We start from the raw sequence: 17,966 nt of genomic DNA on the forward strand, positions 1-17,966 counted from the left end.
ACTATAGTCATAGACTAAAGCTATGGTCTGTGATCCTTACCATTTTTTTATACCCCATTATATCTAGCACAGAATCTATACATGGGAGTTTCTTAACAATTATTTGTATATGATTAAGTATTACACTGATGTAATTATTGAGTGGTAGTTGTTGAATGTTGCTTAAATTTTTCTTAATATTACTTTATTTAAATATTTATTTAGATCCTTTTCACTGCATTTATACTTCTATTTAAATCCCTTCCCTATAGTCAGTGAAAAATAATTTTATTTAAAGGATTATTTAATATATGCAGTACATATACACATACATACAAAAAACCTTTTTTAAAGATTTTATGTATTTATTTCAGATAGAGAGAGAAAGAGTGAACACAAGCAGGGGGGAGGGGTAAAGAGAGAAGGAGGCTCCTGACTGAGCAGGAAGCCTGATGTGGGGCTCGATCCCAGGACCTTGGGATCATGACCTGAGCTGAAGTCAGGTGTTTAACTGACTGAGCCACCCAAGCGCCCCACCTGTTAATACATACATATAGATATGCATATATGAATATAGCAAATCCCCACCAGATTGTTTCTTTAACAATCTATAAGCAATAGATTAAGTGGACCTAAGTCCATTGGACCATGGATGTGATATAATTATAAAAAAGATAGAAGACGAAAGGTGGAAAATAAATAAAGACAACTACATGACCTCCAACTATGTCCATTACAACTGACAAATGTAGTCTTCTGTGAATTCTTGCAGTTTAGTGTAACTTTCACCCCCCAAAACACAGCAAGCATGAAACAACAAAACAAAACGAAACAGAAAAGCACAAGCAACAAGAAACCTGGTTTTATCTTTTCAGAATGTTGAAAAGATAAAAAGACTCTGCTTTTCTTTATATTAAAATATAAATTTGCTACTACAAAACATATCGTTTTTGTAGCCACCCAATGTCAGTGATAAACAACAAGCCCCAGGTAGAATGTGGCACATAGAACACTGAGATCACTGTCATCATGCTCAGGAAAAGGCTCCAGACCTCTGATGTCACAGTCAAGTACCCACTGTTCTGTGTTGTTACAGAAGAAGACTTGATTTTCACATCCACGGCAAACCAAGAATGTTGGTAGACTCCTTGGCCTTGACCTGGATTTAAAGGCTTCTGGGGTTGGGTTGAGTATTCAGAATGTTTAAAAGCCTTGTACTCTGGCAGTCAAATCACCAAGCAGGAAAAACAAGATAATGTTAGTGTTTTTCCCAACAGCTAAAGACAGAGCTGCTGACGTTCGGAGAGTTGCTTTCATTAAGTTACCTCCCACTCCGTGAAATTCAATTTGAGAACAATTCATCCACTTGCCTAGTACAAACCTTCTTCAGTGAGGACTTACTAAATGGGGCCTGATAAAAACTGCACCAGAGGGATTCCCTTATTGCAGACCAGTTTGTTCCTTTAATGAGGCTGAGCAAATCTTGGTGCTCATTTAGCAAATTCACATATTGCATAGTGGTATTTTTAGGGTATTATTGGCCCCAGGAGGTACAGCTTGGTCCTCCATAGATCATACTCCTGACTCCTGTTTTCAGAATTATTCCTCTTCTCCTTTCAGGTTTGCAGAGTCCATAGTGCATTCATCAGAGTTTAGCTGGTGCCATATATTTAGATGGAGAGGGGCAACACACTTCCCCGTACTAGAAAAAAGCAACAGATCCATATGCCAGAATGCCATGTTCTGCTCTTATATCGAGTCCTGTCTCCATTGGAATCAGTAGTCAGTGCCTCTTCCAGCAGACTCTCTTTATTGTGACATCCATGTGAACTGAGTTTTCATGTATTATTGATGTATTTGGTCCAGAAACCAGAAAATAAAAAGCACATTAAACACACCTACCTAAAAAACTGAAGAGAACAGAAATACATCAATTCAGGAAAGTAGGGAGAGGTTCCTTTTAACAATATTTACTCTTGAAAGACAGACATTAATCTGAGTCAGTAGATTACTAACTGCCTAGGAGATAAAAAATGTTGTCTTAGGGGGGAAAAAAAACACACACACACAAACAAACGAAAAAAAGGCACAGACTCTTTGGAGAGTGTCACTTTATGGAGAATGAAAAACAAAGAACCTGGGATCTGGATATGAACAAGAAAGAAGGAAATGAAATTATGACTCTTCATTGGATTTGAGATGATTTTGAGAATGGATCAGCTGTGTTGAACCTGCAGGATGGATTTTGCATATGACTTATTTTAGAATGGCATAGAGCTTGGCAAAACACAATTTGTGTTAAAAAATAAGAGACCTTTATTTACTATTATTTCATTCTAGCTCATTTTATCACCTATAGTGTTTCTTTTGACATTTTATTTAATGTTGATGTTACCAAATATCTGGGGGAAAGGTCACAAAAACCTTAGATAAAACTAATTCCATAAATCCGTATGGACCTTCAGATTCTGTTGTGTCCCCCAGATTCAACAGGCAACCTATTTAAGTTTTAAAAGTACTTTGGATATCACCCTAAGAGGAGTTCAACTTCAGATGAGACTGGATGTATGCAGAGTTGTGGCACCTAAAACACATAGTTAAGAGAGAAATTTTGTTTATTAAAACAGTTTGGTTTGCCTTTTTCTTCTCAACTGAGTGAACATATTTGTTTGGGCATCATACCGAGATGCATGACTGTGATGTCAAATGTCACTCAGATCAATAGCAACCTTTTATACAGTGTATGGTGTGGCCCTCTGAAATGCAAAATGTTTATTCTCTAGGCTTTCGGATGGTGTCGTGCAGCTAGAGCTTTTAGATATTTTTAGTTTTTCAAAGAGACAATACAAATCCATGATCATTCCTAATTTGCTGTAAACTTTTGCCATTTCAAACTGGTGTATACTTGGTAAAGTATCTTGTCATCTCCTATATCTCATCTCTCCTTAGCATCCCCCCCCTTTTTTTAATCTTCTGCTGAACAGGTTTTGTTTTAACTCCTTGTTTTTATTTCTTTGTAACACTTTCACTAAATTCACAACCTTCAAGACCCAAAAAGTTAATATGTGGCATAGAAATTTTGTCATATGCTCTTCTTCCTGATTGTTGTTTAGATTGCCAAATGGGATCTGATGCCTAACCATCTGCCTGGAAAACAAGCTGGGTAACAGGCTCATTGCAAACCAGAAGGATCAGTACCAGGGTAAAAACTGATTCAAAGACTTGCAGTTTGCAGCCAAGTAGGGAGTTAAATGGTACCCTCATGAAGAATCAGAAAATCAGGGTATTGTGACAAGAGACATCCTTTGTCCAATTAGAACAGTTGCAACTGTTAAGAGAAAATTTGCCACCACTACCACTGTGGCAACACTATCAACAATTAAAAAATTGGTTGCTAAAAAATAAAATTTCTCATTTGGTTGATGGCTGCAGTCTATAGCCACCTTTTCCTTAGAAGGAAAGTATTTCATAAACTGCTTTTTGCATTGTACCAAAACCATAAGCAGACTCTCAAAGGACCCATGGCAGAAAGTGTGAGCCAAGTTTCTCACCAAGAGAGAAAAACGGGAGTTAGATTGTGAACAGGAGTAAAGCACCTTCCCTTAAGGGCATTTGAACATAGTCATCTAAACATGTTAGTCTACAGTCATTAAGCATTTAAGAAGGCCAAAGTAGCTGACAATATTAAATGTTCAAGAAGAAAATAAATCTGTCATTTCCTAGTAGCTAATACACCCTGAATAAATGTTAAATTTGAATCATTAGAATAGAATATTGGCAAATGTTTCTTGAATGATAAATTGTTTTATTGCATACTATTATAAAGAACTGAGCTAATGGTATTCCCAAATATTGTAACAGATTACCACAATAATTGAAAGTGATATTCTAAACCTTCTTTTCATTTCCTCATGAATTTCTGTCAAGTCAATAAATTCTATTTTAAAAGAACCTTTTAAAAAAATTCTTCTATTCATTTGAGTGTGCCAATAGTATTAAAAAACAACAAAAATGTAGAATATCTTTTTATATAACAAAAGGTATAAAGTCAAGAGCAAGGGCAACGTACTAGTGACATTAAATAAAATAAAAAAGAAATAATGGCAAATAAAATTATATTGGCCTTGGATTAATGTTTAACAAGAGGAAATTAATTTTATTTCTCAAATACAGTTATAATTCTATTTGAATCCTGTGTGATGATCAAAAAGTGTTTCCAGTATGACTGGAACATAGAAAGTGAAAAAACAGAATTGCATTACATTGAATTTGAAAGGCATAGACTAAGTGGGGCCACATAAATTAAACTGACATTTTTAGAATGTATCTTAAGGACAATAGGAAGATGTTGGAACATTTGACATGATCAGATTTGCATTTTCGGAAAGTTTATCTTCAACAGTGTGGAGAATGGATTGGAAGAAGGCCATGCTGAAGGCAATCATTTCATAATCACGTGCTGTTTGTCAAGTAATATGTTCTTAGCATGGACTAAGGTGTGTTGGAAGATCTGAACAGACTTGCTAAATACTGCTAAAAGAAAAAATTTACAGATACATACATTTTAGGTCTATTGGCTTTATTTAAATTACTAAAGAACTGGGAGTTTCAAAGTGTTGTATGAAGAAAGAAGGTTTTCTAGACCAAAATGAGTAGAAGCAAGGAAGCTATGCTGGGCAAACACTGATTATAATGGGGTTACTTTCCTTATATGGGGCAGAGAGAAGTATTGGAGCTAGCTTGTGAAAAACTAAAGCTCAACAAGTACACTTTAACATAGATTTTATTTGTTAGAGAGAGAGAAAGAGAGAGAGAGAAAGAGAATGAGCAGGGGGAGGAGGAGAGGGAGAAACAGACTCCCGGCTGATTAGGGAGCCCTAGGCAGGGCTGGACGATCAGGACCTCAGTCCAATGCAGCTGCTTAACTGACTGAGGCGCCCCTGAGCAGGCATATCTTGATTGGTTGACTGTAGATTTTGATTTCCTAATCTTGAAGCACTTACAGCTTGAAGTTTTGGTTTACTTACATAGTCTGCTAGGATTTTAGAACAACTCGAGTCTTTTGGCTTCCTTGTTTAATTAATTTAACAGTTCTTAGAAATATTTGCTAACTGTTGGATATGTAGGTAAATGAGAAAGAGTATCTAGAATCACTCTCAGACCTTTGGTTTGTTGACATGGATCTACTGATAATCTCATTTCCTAAAACAGAGGACATAAGAAAGAATCTCAAAGATTCCTTCCATTTAATATTACATAAACCATGTTTTCCTTTGGGAAGAAATGGTTATGAAGCAATGGAAAAACCTCTAGAACAGAAAAGAGCATTCTAGAATCATGATTGCATTTCTTTATTGAAATTAACTTTCACAGAAACTTGGCTAATTGGTTACTACTCTGGTATTTATTTCATTACTTGTGAAATGAAAATTAAAGTACATCAGTGCTTTTGGCTAGAGACATTCTTTTGAAAATGTAGATTATTGGGACTATTCCGATCAATTGAATTATAGTCTTTGAAAGAAAGACCTAAAAATCTGTAGTTTTGCAAAATGCCCTGAATGGGAACATGTATATTGTTCAAATTCTCTAGATTCCCTCAAGTTGAAAGTCCTGTGATTCTATGAGAATATGCAGAAAGTCATGGGCAGTAAAGGAAACAAAGACGGTAAATTCATTCCAAAGAACAGATTTGAATTTGGAGCTAGTTTATTCAGATAGAATGTTTTCTTCTTTTATTCAGATAGAATGTTTCACCTTTAGATTTGTATCAAAACTTGAAACCATATTTTTTAATTTTTTTTTAATTTATTTGTTTGACAAATTTCACAAGTAGGTGGAGAGGCAGGCAGAGAGAGAAGAGGAAGCAAGCTCCCTGCCGAGCAGAGAGCCTGATGTGGGGCTGGATCCCAGGACCCTGGGATCATGACCCAAGCCAAAGGCAGAGGCTTTAACCCACTGAGCCACCCAGGCTCCCCAAAACGATATGTCTTAAAGCTGAATGGCTTCAGTGTCTTAATGTTGTGCCCCCGAGGGAACTAAACTTGTAATTTGGTGACTGACTGGCTGACTGAAATCCTTGATTATAGGAATTTTCTCTATAGTATTTATACTTGTTAAGTAAATGCTAAGACTTCATGTTCCAGCCATGCTAGAATCAATATTATTGAACTAACCTATATGCCATTAATAACTGAAAAAAAAAGCTAGACAAGATTTTCAGGCATTGGATAACAGGCAGAATATGACTATGATGCCTGGAAGTAGGAAAACAAAGATTGTGACATCTACAGTCACCTTGGGTTACTGCCTAGAAGCACTTCTCAGACTACACTACAGGGAAAGGAACCTCAAGGAGAATATATTAGCCATGCTTATGGAGATTGGAGGTTAGAGAAGCAGAGATGGTTAGAATTTACAGACCTAATTCCTGGAAAAGATGGAGCTAAATAGAGAAAGAGCTTCAGAAATCTGTATAGTAGCCCCCTTGAGTGGTATATACAGAATGGTGCAGAGGTGGGAGGAAGAGAAGAAGTTATATATTCCCAGAGCTGATAAAGAGTTGGGAAAATGTTTGACCTACATTTAGCCAGACTAGCAAGACCTTGCTGATCAGTTAGAGCTATTACAAGAGATCTCCAAAGATCACCGTTTAAAAAGAGCTGTTCATATCTAGAATAAATGCTACTTAATGCCACTATAACTAGGCTTAATAATAAATCATGTTGATCAACAAGAAACATAAAGTCCTTATGAAAACAGACTTAAAAAAAAACAGACTTCAACTCTTTATAAAAGCAATCATAAAAATCCAAACACACAATGCAAAATTCACAATACTCTTTTTTTTTTCTTTTTTTCCAAATAAATCATGTGACAAATGAAGGAGCAGCAAATTGTAACCAACTGAAAGAAAAATCCATTGATTGAAACAGACCCAGACATGACAGAGATTAAAGATTAAAAAATCTTTAAGAAAATCTATTATAAATATAAATATGATCAAGGATTTAAAGGAGGATATGCACATAAGAGAAGAGAAATAAAAGACATGAAAAAGAATTAAATGAAACTTTTAGAGAGAAAAAATGCAATCTGAAATGAAAAATCTGAAAGGGATTAATGACATGTTGAAAAATATTCCAAGTGAAGCACAGAGATAAACATATTGAAACATAATGAATATCTGAGTGCACCTGTGGTACAAAATCATGCAGCCTAACCTGCAGGTAATTGGAGTCTCAGAAGGAGCGAAGATTGAGGGAGGACATAAAAACATATTGGAAGAAATGATGGCTGAAGGTTTTCCAGTTTGATATCAAATACAAACTTACTTGATTAAAAAAAGTTTAATAAATACCAAGTAGGATACACACAAACAGAAGACACTCAAAATAACAAAATCAAATTGATGAAAACCATTGTTAAAAACAAAATCTTCAAAATGGCAGGTTAAAAAACAAAAAATACATCACATAAAGAAAAACAAGCAAATTTTACCAGAAGCTATGTAAGACAGAAGAATAAAACTTTAAGTTGCTAAAAAAAAAAAAAAAAAATTGTTGCCTGTGATATTGTTGTTAAATCCAACAAATGATTGCCAAAACCAGTTTTTTTTCAAGTTCTCCCCCTAAATTTTCTTCTAGTATTTTTATTTTATTTTTTTAAAGATTTTATTTCTTTATTTATTTGACAGAGAGATCACAAGTAGGCAGAGAGGCAGGCGGAGAGAGAGGAGGAAGCAGGCTCCCCACCAAGCAGAGAGCCCCATACAGAGCTCGATCCCAGGACCCTGAGATCATGATCCAAGCTGAAGGCAGAGGCTTTAACCCATTGAACCACCCAGGCGCCCCACTTCTAGTATTTTTAGTGCTGTCTTATATACATCTTTAATTCATTTTGAGTTGACATTTTTGTTTGGTACAAGAGTCATATTTTACTCTTTTGTCATGGGGATGTCCAGTTTTCCCAATATCATTTATTGAACAGATTATTCTTTCCCCATGTTTATTCTTGGTACCCTTTTCAGAATTACTTGACTCTATGTTCATGGATTTATCGCTTTATATGTAGAAGTCAAATGAATGTTAACACATAAGATGTGAGAGTAGAAATAAAGGTCTACTGTGAAATTTCTGTTAAATATGAAGAAATGTAGTATTATTTAAATATAGAAGCTGGTAAAAAAGAGATGCTTGTATTAAACCCTAGATCTACAACTGAGATGTAAAACAAAGAAAAAGATATAACAATAAAATGTGAAAATAAAGTGGAACATCAAAAAATTGATTTATTTTGGGGCACCCTGAGTGACACAATCGGTTAAAGAACCCAGGTCTTGGTTTCTGCTTGAATCATGATTGTGGGGTCATGGGATCAGGCCCATGATTGGCTACACACTTAGCACAAAGTCCGCTTGTCCCTCTCCCTCTGCTTTTCTCTCCACTCATGTGCTCGCTCTCTCTCTCTCTCAAATAAATAAATAAAATATTTTAAAAATATTAATTTATTTTAAAATGTATTATGAGAGGAAAGGAACGGGTCATATAAGATGAATAAGAAATATATAGCAAAAAAATAAGCTTTAGATGGAAATGATGAGAACAAAGGAATAAAAAGACAGATATTGTTACACTGTGGGGGGAAATAAGCAAGATAGAATTAAATATATGCAATAAATATACTCTCTAAATAAAGGGAAAGATCAGTAAAAAGTGAAAAGATGGAAAAAGATTCAGCAGATGTCCATTAATAGGTGACAGGATAATAAAATTATGGAAATAACCATACAATTTAAATTACTCAGTAATTAAAGGCATAAATTAGGAATACATGTAAAAACTGGATAAGCCTAAAAAACATTAATTTGAATGAAAGAAAGATAGGAAAGAGTACCTATTACATTATTCTATTTTTATGAAATTCCACAAAGTATAGGCAAAGCTATACTGAAGGGCAGAAAGTATATCAGGCTTTTCTAAGGCTAGAAGGTGAGAGAGTGTGTGTGTGTGTGTGTGTGTGTGTGTGTGTGTGTGTTAGAGTATAGAGGGGTAGATTGCAAAGCAGCATGAGAGAATGTTTCGTGTTCATGGGCATTTTCTATTTTTTTTTTAAGGTTTTATTTATTTATTTGACAGAGATCACAAGTAGGCAGAGAGGCAGGCAGAGAGAGGGAAAGGGAAGCAGGCTCCCTGCTGAGCTGAGAGCCTGATGCGGGGCTTGATCCCAGGACCCTGAGATCATGACCTGAGCTGAAGACAGCGGCTTAACCCACTGAGCCACCCAGGCACCCCCATTTTCTATTTTTGGTTGTGGTTGTTACACGAAGTTAATCAATTTATGAAGTTAATCAATTCTACTTTTAAAATAGATGCATTTTCGGGCGCCTGGGTGGGATCAGGTCATGATCCCAGGGTCCTGGGATTGAGCTCTGAGAAGGGCTCTCTGCTCAGCAGGGAGCCTGCTTCCCTTCCCCTCTCTCTGTCTGCATCTCTGGCTATTTGAGATCTCTGTCTGTCAAATAAATAAATTAATCTTTAAAAAAAAATAAAATAGATGCATTATGGGTGCTTGAGTGACTCAGTCAGTTAAGCATCTGCCTTCGGCTCAGGTTGTGATTCCAGGGTCCCAGGATCAAGTCCTAAGTTGGGCTTCCCACATGGCAAGGAGTCTGCTTCTTCCCCTGCCCTTCTCTCTACTCCTCTTAATTTCTCTCTTGCATGTGCTTCCAAATAAATAAGTAACCATTAAAATAGTTGTATTGTATGTATGTATGTATTTCACCTTTGATCACCTTCTTCCGTGTCTCCCTCTCCTTACTTTGCCTTTGGCAACCACTGCTATGGTTTGTGAGCTTCTCTTGTTTTTGTTTTTGTTTTATAAGATTTTGTGTATAAGACAGGTCATATGGTATTTGTCTTTCCCTGTATTATTTCACTTAGCACAATGCCCTTGAGGTCCACCCATGTTGTCTAAAATGGCAAGATTTTATCCCCCCCCCCTTTTTTTTTTGTCTGAGTAATATCCTATTTTATATGAACACCACATTTCTTTATCCATTCATCAGTCAGTGGAAACGTAGGTTGTTTCCACATCTTGGTTATCGTAAAATTCTGCTACAATGAACATTGGAGCTGCCCAACAGCTCCTTGACATAACAACTGTCATAACAATGACATATTCTTTCCCTCATTCTCCCTCCAAATGTGGGCTACTTTACTGTCATTAATTTCAGATTGTTATAAGATTTTCATTTTGCACTTCTTATACTATTTCATTCATATTTAACACACCACACAATACCAGGCACTATGTTTACTCTTGCATTTTTAATTGTATATGTTTTAAGGTTTATTGCTTACACCATTTTCTGTCCTCTTCATTTTGATCTAAAATAGAATTTTCTGTAATGATTTAGCTTATTATATATTTTAAGCATTTTCCTCAAATAGATTAATTTGCTGATATAGTAATTTTTAGACCATATTAGATGTTCTCATCCTGAATGTATTAGTTGGTAATAGAATGCTTACATTATAGTCATTTTACCTCAGTTGCATGTTGGTGTTATTCTGACATTTTATCATGTCCAGTATTACAGATGGATAGTGTGATGCTTTTATTATTTGCTTTCCCTTTAAGCTTTTCCTTTAGCCTTGAAACTTGTTAAAAAATCACTTTATTCAGGCAATTCAGGATTTTTACCAAGAGTCTTGTCTTTTCATCTGAATGTGGAAGAGAATTGCTTCCTAAGAATGAATGCGTAGATTTGGGGAGGCAAAATAAGTTGCATTTTGTGCAAAATGTCAAGAGTAGGGGCACCAGGTGGCTCAGTTAGGTGTCTGACCTTTGATTTCAGCTCAGGTTGTGATCTCCAGGGTCTTGGGAACATGCCCCACATAGGGTTCCACGCTGGGTAGGGAATGTGCTTGAGATATTCTTTTGGCCCTTCTCCCCGTTCTCTCTAAAATAAATAAATACATCTTAAAAAAAAAAAAAAGTGGAGGGATTTTCACTTAAATTTGGAAAGGATTTGGGTGCCTGGGTGGCTCAGTGGGTTAAGCCACTGCCTTTGGCTCAGGTCATGATCTCAGGGTCCTGGGATCGAGTCCCGCATCGGGCTCTCTGCTCAGCGGAGAGCCTGCTTCCCTTCCTCTCTCTCTGCCTGTCTCTCTGCCCACTTGTGATCTCTCTCTGTCAAATAAATAAATAAAATATTTAAAAAAAAAATTTGGAAAGGATTTGATTAGATCTGGACCCAGCCATGTGTGACTGGGTCCAGTGAGCCACATGGTATCGTTGGTATGCAATTCCTCCTCCCATCTCCTTTCCCATCCTGCTGATGAGCCGGCCTAATTATGTCAGTGTTCTCTATGTAGTTGACATCATTACTTGAAACTCTCATTCCAGAGGAACTAAAGGAGCCTCCTTGTCATCTTCAGTAAGGAAACTTCCAACGCAGGACTCAGATTGGCCTGCTTGTGTTACATAACCATCCCTGTGTCAGTTTTTGGCATTCAAAAGATGGGGTTTAAATTGGGCTGAGTCATCTGTCCAGACCTATGTTAGTAGAATATTGTGATGGACAACTGCAGCAGAATAGGAGCATGACTGCAGAAGGGAGAAAATTTTGGTAAAAATGCAGGATGTCATTACTAAAAGAAGGGATCTGTGATGGTAAGGTATAAATGACAGAAGTTCATCAAGTTCTACTAGATCATGTTTCTTTGATACGGTTATGCCAACACAGTTTTATTAATTCATATCAGAGAAGACTTTCCAGGTGCAAGGCATTTGATATAGTAGGGCGTAAAATTACTGTTATTAGTTGGATAATAATAGCTTAATAAAACTGAAAATAATTCAGCTTACATTCAGAAAATGGCAAGAAAGATATTAAACTCACCATTTAGAAAGTTTAATCCTGTCTTATAAACATTTCCCAGCATATTCTGAAACAATAAAATGTGAATGGATATAGCATAATAATGAAAGGCTTTTTATTCCTGATTCTAATCATGCCCTAGTTTTATTCCTGAATATGTTAAGAGTTGTATCATTCAAATATTAGAGTTAAAAAAATGACAGTAGATGAAATTTTGGTTAAGTTTGGGGTGCACAAAGAGGTTTTTTATTTTTTTTAAGATTTTATTTATTTATTTGACAGACAAAGATCACAAGTAGGCAGAGAAGCAGGCAGAGAGAGAGGAGAAAGTAGGTTCCCTGCTGAGCAGAAAGCCTGATGCGGGGCTCGATCCCAGGACCCTGGGATCATGACCTGAGCCAAAGGCAGAAGCTTTAACCCACTGAGCCACACAGGGGCCCCCACAAAGAGGTTTAAATAATAAAATGAATTTAATAAAACTGTATGATATTATGTCCTATAACATGACACAATGTCAACTTTGTAAACAGCATGATTGCAGTATTTTATTATTTTATTTTATAACTGTGACATATGCAACAATAAAATTTAGTCAATTTCACAACTCATGAATATTGATGACATCACAGCTATAAATAGTCTATATTTGTATATAGGTATTTATCAGATACTTATATATTTATATTTAGGTATTTATCCCTCTTCAGACAAATAATTTTTACCAAATTCTATTTTTACAGATATATTTTAACATTCATAATGTAGCCAATATTAGTATTTTTACCTCTCCATGTTCATATAGTGAACAAAGAATTTACTTGTTAAAACTACACATGAACGTTAACAATTAACAAAACATAATTTTGATAACTTCTTTGATTTACATTTAATTGTTGTGTTTTCCTGGTAAAACTCAAGCAATGAATTTTTAACATTTCTGTAAATTTACTGAAATAAAGAGATTGCAAAGATTTTTATTTTTATTTTCTTAAAATTTTGAGTACAACACTAAACTCAGGTGTTATTGGAAAACTCTGGGAATAACAACAAGGAAGACCAAACAGATAGTAGGGAACTAACAATCTACTATCATGTAACAATCTGTGTATCTACACATAATATATGGAAGTAGAATGCACCAGATAGACATAAAATCATAAGAAACCATTGAAAAGAGTACACCTGAGGAAAATAAAACCAAGGAGATTTTTATTTAATTTAGAAATTAAAGTTTAGTGAACAAACAAAGGAGTGCATGAATGAGTGTTGCGTTACTTGACTATCAATGACAACGCTGTGAGGGTATAAAAATGAATGTCTCACTATCTGATTTTAAGGCAGCTATTGTCTATAGTAAGTAGAAATATACAAAGAATTACATTTAATAAAATGATAGTATTCTTGTGGGCAGGGTACAGTGGAAGTGAGAGAAGAGAAGACAGATTGTATCAGGGTAATGAGAAGCTAAAATGATTCCACCACCAGAAGTATAAGGACATTAAAAGGAAATATACCTTAACTTCTGTAAATATTTGAGGTAAAAGTTAGTGTTAATTTTGAAGCACATGCTCAGAGATGAAACAAATCCATTCCCCAAAGATCTCAAGCTATGATCAGTTCTAATTTATCAGGCTCTTGGGGGAATAGAGGTAACCATATGAATAAGATTGTTTACTCTTTTGTCATAAAGAAACATGAATGGAGACTAGCAATCTCCAGACCGAAAGAACAGGTAGCAAACTGCTTGGGGTTTAATAAGGCTGCAATGGAGGATAGGGGGAGCAGAGCAGAGCAGTGAGTCAGATAAATAACTAAGAAAGACCAGAGGTGATTCACAGACCTGTACCCCTGGGGATAAAAATATATGTTTATAAAAAATAAAAAAATATATATATTAAAAAAAAAGAAAGAAAGAAAGACCAGAGGTTAAATCAGGTCAGAGATGATTTCATTTCAATGTTTTTTTGAACTTTATTCTGTAAGCAACATGAAGCTGTCAAAATGTATTTTAAGCATATCAGTGCCATGATTTGATGTGCATTTTTGAAAAAAAAAATATTCTTTCAGAAGTTTAGAGGACTATTTGACAAATAGGTTTTCTTTTTTATCTTCTTTTGGGAGGACAAAATTAATTCCATGAAATGTTATGAATGATTTTTTTTTTTTTAATCTATGAGGGAGTAGGAGAGAGGGAGGGAAAGAGAGAGTTCTTAAAATCAAATGAATTTGAGAAACTCTATTGAATAAAGTCATCCAATATCACAACTTCAGTTATGATTCTCCAAAGCAATGTGAAACATTTCCTTTCCTAGATTGTTTGATAAAGGAATTGTTCCTTCCAGAAAATTTGTCAATGTTAGTTTGGGAAATGCTGTCATAAAGTCTGAAATGGAATGCACCAGCCTTCAGGTGGTCATTACTGTTAGGAAGTATTGAAATATTTCAAGCAAATTTGATGAGTGTTGGAAAAGAAAAGGTAGTATGGTTGGATAGGGTGAAACAGATCTTAGGGGTTTAGAATACGAAAAAATTGGTATTCGATATGATTGCCCAGAGATTGGTGGAGTCAAATTATTCTTTGATTTCTATCTATGTTTTCTATCTGTATTAATCTATTGTTGCATAACAATTTATTCTAAAACATACTGGTTTAAAACTGCAGACATTGTTTCATAGTTCCTGTGGTCTAGAAATCTAGCATAATATAGCTAAATTCACTGTGTTTGCATCTCTCATAACTCTGCAATCAAGGTGACATCTTGGGCTGCTATCTCACCCGCAGGGTCAACTGGGAAAGGACCTATTTCTAAGCTGATTTACCTGTTTGTTGGCAGAATTCAGTTCCTCTGAGGCTGTTGGAATGAGGACCTAAGTTTCTTACTGGCTACTGTCCAGAGTTTACTCTCAGTTCCTTGCCACATGGATTTTCCATATGATAGCTTGCTTCATCAGAGTGAACAAGCAGAGAGAGTACAAGCAAAAGAAAGATTGCTAGCAACAGAAGTCACTGACTTTTATAGCCTAATCTTAGAAGTGATATCCAATCACATTTGCCATATTCAATTTGTTGAAAGCAAGTCACTCTGTAGATCCAGCTTGCACTTAAGAGGAGGGAATTAGACAAGGACATGAATAATAGAAGCCATGAATCATTGTGAGCCATTTTAGAAGGCTGCCTGCCACATTATCTAATGGTAGATACGAAGAAAAATCCTCAGGGGCTTTTCCCTTAGAGAGAGATGACTGTTGATTAAAGCAACAGCAGAAAACACACACACACACACACACACACACACACACACACACCATGTCTCTTCCTTTAAAGTGAATTATAATTATTTCTTTTAAAAGAAGTAAAGTTTATTGGACAACTACCCTTTAAAACTATATGATGCACCATGGCATTTTTGTAATTTATGAAACCCATGAGCTGAATCTGGTAAGTGATCTGTGTACCGAACTGTGAATATTTTAACAATGTGTTAAACACAAATACAGCTTAAATACATACAATTACTCATTAGTAATTTGTTTTCAAGAACAGTTTTTATTTTTACTAAAACATTCTTGAAATAAAACATATATATATATATATATATATATATATATATATATGGCATTACAGCACAATACTATCATTCTTCTTCTTCCCTTTCTCCTTTTAATGTTTTACACATGGCCTGAGAAAACCATATGTTCCTGGTTAAAGACTTATTGTTTGCTAAATTGTTGTGGCCTTTCAAATTCTTTACACTCCTTTATCTTCTCACCCCCACCTCTCAATTTTATAAATATACATATACATGCAGTTTTCAGCTAATGCAGTACTCAGTCCCCTGGGTGATCACACTCAAAGCAGTTTAAAAGAATGTAAACACTTGTATGAGGAATTTGGTCTGTGTTTCAACTTTATAACTCTTAAGTCCAGTCAGATTAGGTGGGCTTGATGATTTAACCCAAGTACTTGAGAGTTACCTAGATTGGTCTGAAAGATTGCTATCTGGAAATCACAATTATTGATCACTTCCTGAACAAAGACAGAGGCTTCTGTTACTTAAAAAGGTATAGAAATACATTGCCTAATACTTTTCTAGTAGGTAGGACTAAATATAGTTGAAAGGAAGTATAAAACGAATTCTTTTTGTTTAAGGTGTGTGTGTGTGTGTGTGTGTGCATGATCTAATATGGGGTGTCAGTATGGCAAATGCAATGATAATGTTTTAGGGAACAAACAGCACTGCTGCTTAAATGTTTTTGAATTTAGACTATTTAATCTGAACCATGATTTTATGATCTATTTAAGACATTAATAATAATACTTATCTCAAGGAATTGTTGATAATTTTAAATAAGATGATATGAGGTGGTAGTTATTACTATTATTATAATTATTACTATTATTATTATTATTTAAATTTTTTATTTTTTATAAACATATATTTTTATCCCCAGGGGTACAGGTCTGTGAATCACCAGGTTTACACACTTCACAGCACTCACCAAAGCACATACCCTCCCCAATGTCCATAATCTTATTAGTATTATTTTTTAAAGATTGTATTTATTTATTTGACAGACAGAGATCACAAGTAGGCAGAGAGGCAGGCAGAGAGCGAGAGAGAGAGGAGGAAGCTGGCTCCCCGCAGAGCCAGGATTCTGGGATCATGACCTGAGCTGAAGGCAAGAGGCTTTAACCCACTGAGCCACGCAGGTGCCCCCTATTATCATTATTTTAAAGGTAGAGGCACATGATAGTCAGGGTAAAGGAGGAAGCTGGTTATCTGGACTGTCAGCAGTGGTTTCTTTTTGTTTTTTTTTTTTATATTTTTATTTATTTATTTGATAGACAGAGAGAGATCACAAGTAGGCAGAGAGGCGGGCAGAGAGAGAGGGGGAAGCAGGCTCCCCGCTGAGCAGAGAGCCCGATGTGGGGCTCGATCCCAGGACCCTGAGATCATGACCCGAGTTGAAGGCAGAGGCTTAAACCACTGAGCCACCCAGGCGCCCCTCAGCAGTGGTTTCTATGAAGCAGCAACAGTGCAGCTCAGACTTGGATGGGAGAATGAAGCCAGTCTAGCAAAGATATGAGGAATTTTCCCAGCTAAGAACACCTGGAAAATGCAAAGAACTTAAGTCAGGAAGAAATTTGTTGTGTTTGGCTAAAAGAAAAAGTCCCATGTAGTTACATTGTATAAAGATGATGATTAGGAAAATTGGAGAAGGACAAAGAGCAAGGCCAAGGATCCCTCACATAAAGCCCTTATAGGTCATTCAAGAGGCTTAAATTTTATTCTATATGTAATTGGAAGCAAGTGAGAGTTATCAGTAGGGAAACAGTGTGGCATAATTTATGTTCTAAAAAGAGAGAGGTTACTCTGGATAGTCTGCATGGAATATATCATACAGGAATTAAGGGTGGATTAAAAAAATCTGAGATGATTTAGGTAGTTCAAGCTAGGGATGATGAGTTTTCAGCAGGTGGAGGAAAAGGAGATAGGAAGATGTAGAGCAATTCAGAAAACATTTTTGAGATCAATCCGGAGGAACTCTTTGACAGACTGGATTCAAACACCAAAACCAAAACCAAAACACACACAGAGAAATCAAACTTGAACCCTAGTTCATTGAATTAATTAGCTGTGTATATATTGACTTTTACTCTGACTTTTACTATGAAGGGTCTGACCTGATTTGGGGTATGGTTTTGGCAATGTTAATTTTGAGAAAATAATTGTTCAGTAGAGGTGGTAAGTAGGATATATGATACTGAACTTCAGTAGATCATGGCTAAAATTAATATTTGAGAACCATTGGAATATAGAGTGTTTGTAAAGAACTTGGAAATGTCTGATAAGAAATACATATGATCTAATCGCTGAAGTTGCTCTACTGTTATTATTTCTTTTATTGATGCATAAAATATGGGAGGAGAGGAGGACTGATGATTAATTGTTATTATAAAACAATATTCCATCCAAAATATTATTATATTCCAATAGTTAAAAGTGAACTGTAAGAGGAGGCACTAGCAAAGGAAGTTAAAAAAAAAAAGTAAGTAAATTAAGAGGAAAAATAAAAGTGCCATTGTTTTAAAATATGAATG

The sequence above is a fragment of the Mustela putorius genome, unplaced genomic scaffold (genome assembly GCF_011764305.1).
Source record: "Mustela putorius furo isolate JIRA1106 unplaced genomic scaffold, ASM1176430v1.1 tig00000129_pilon_pilon_pilon, whole genome shotgun sequence".
NCBI lineage: Eukaryota > Metazoa > Chordata > Mammalia > Carnivora > Mustelidae > Mustela > Mustela putorius.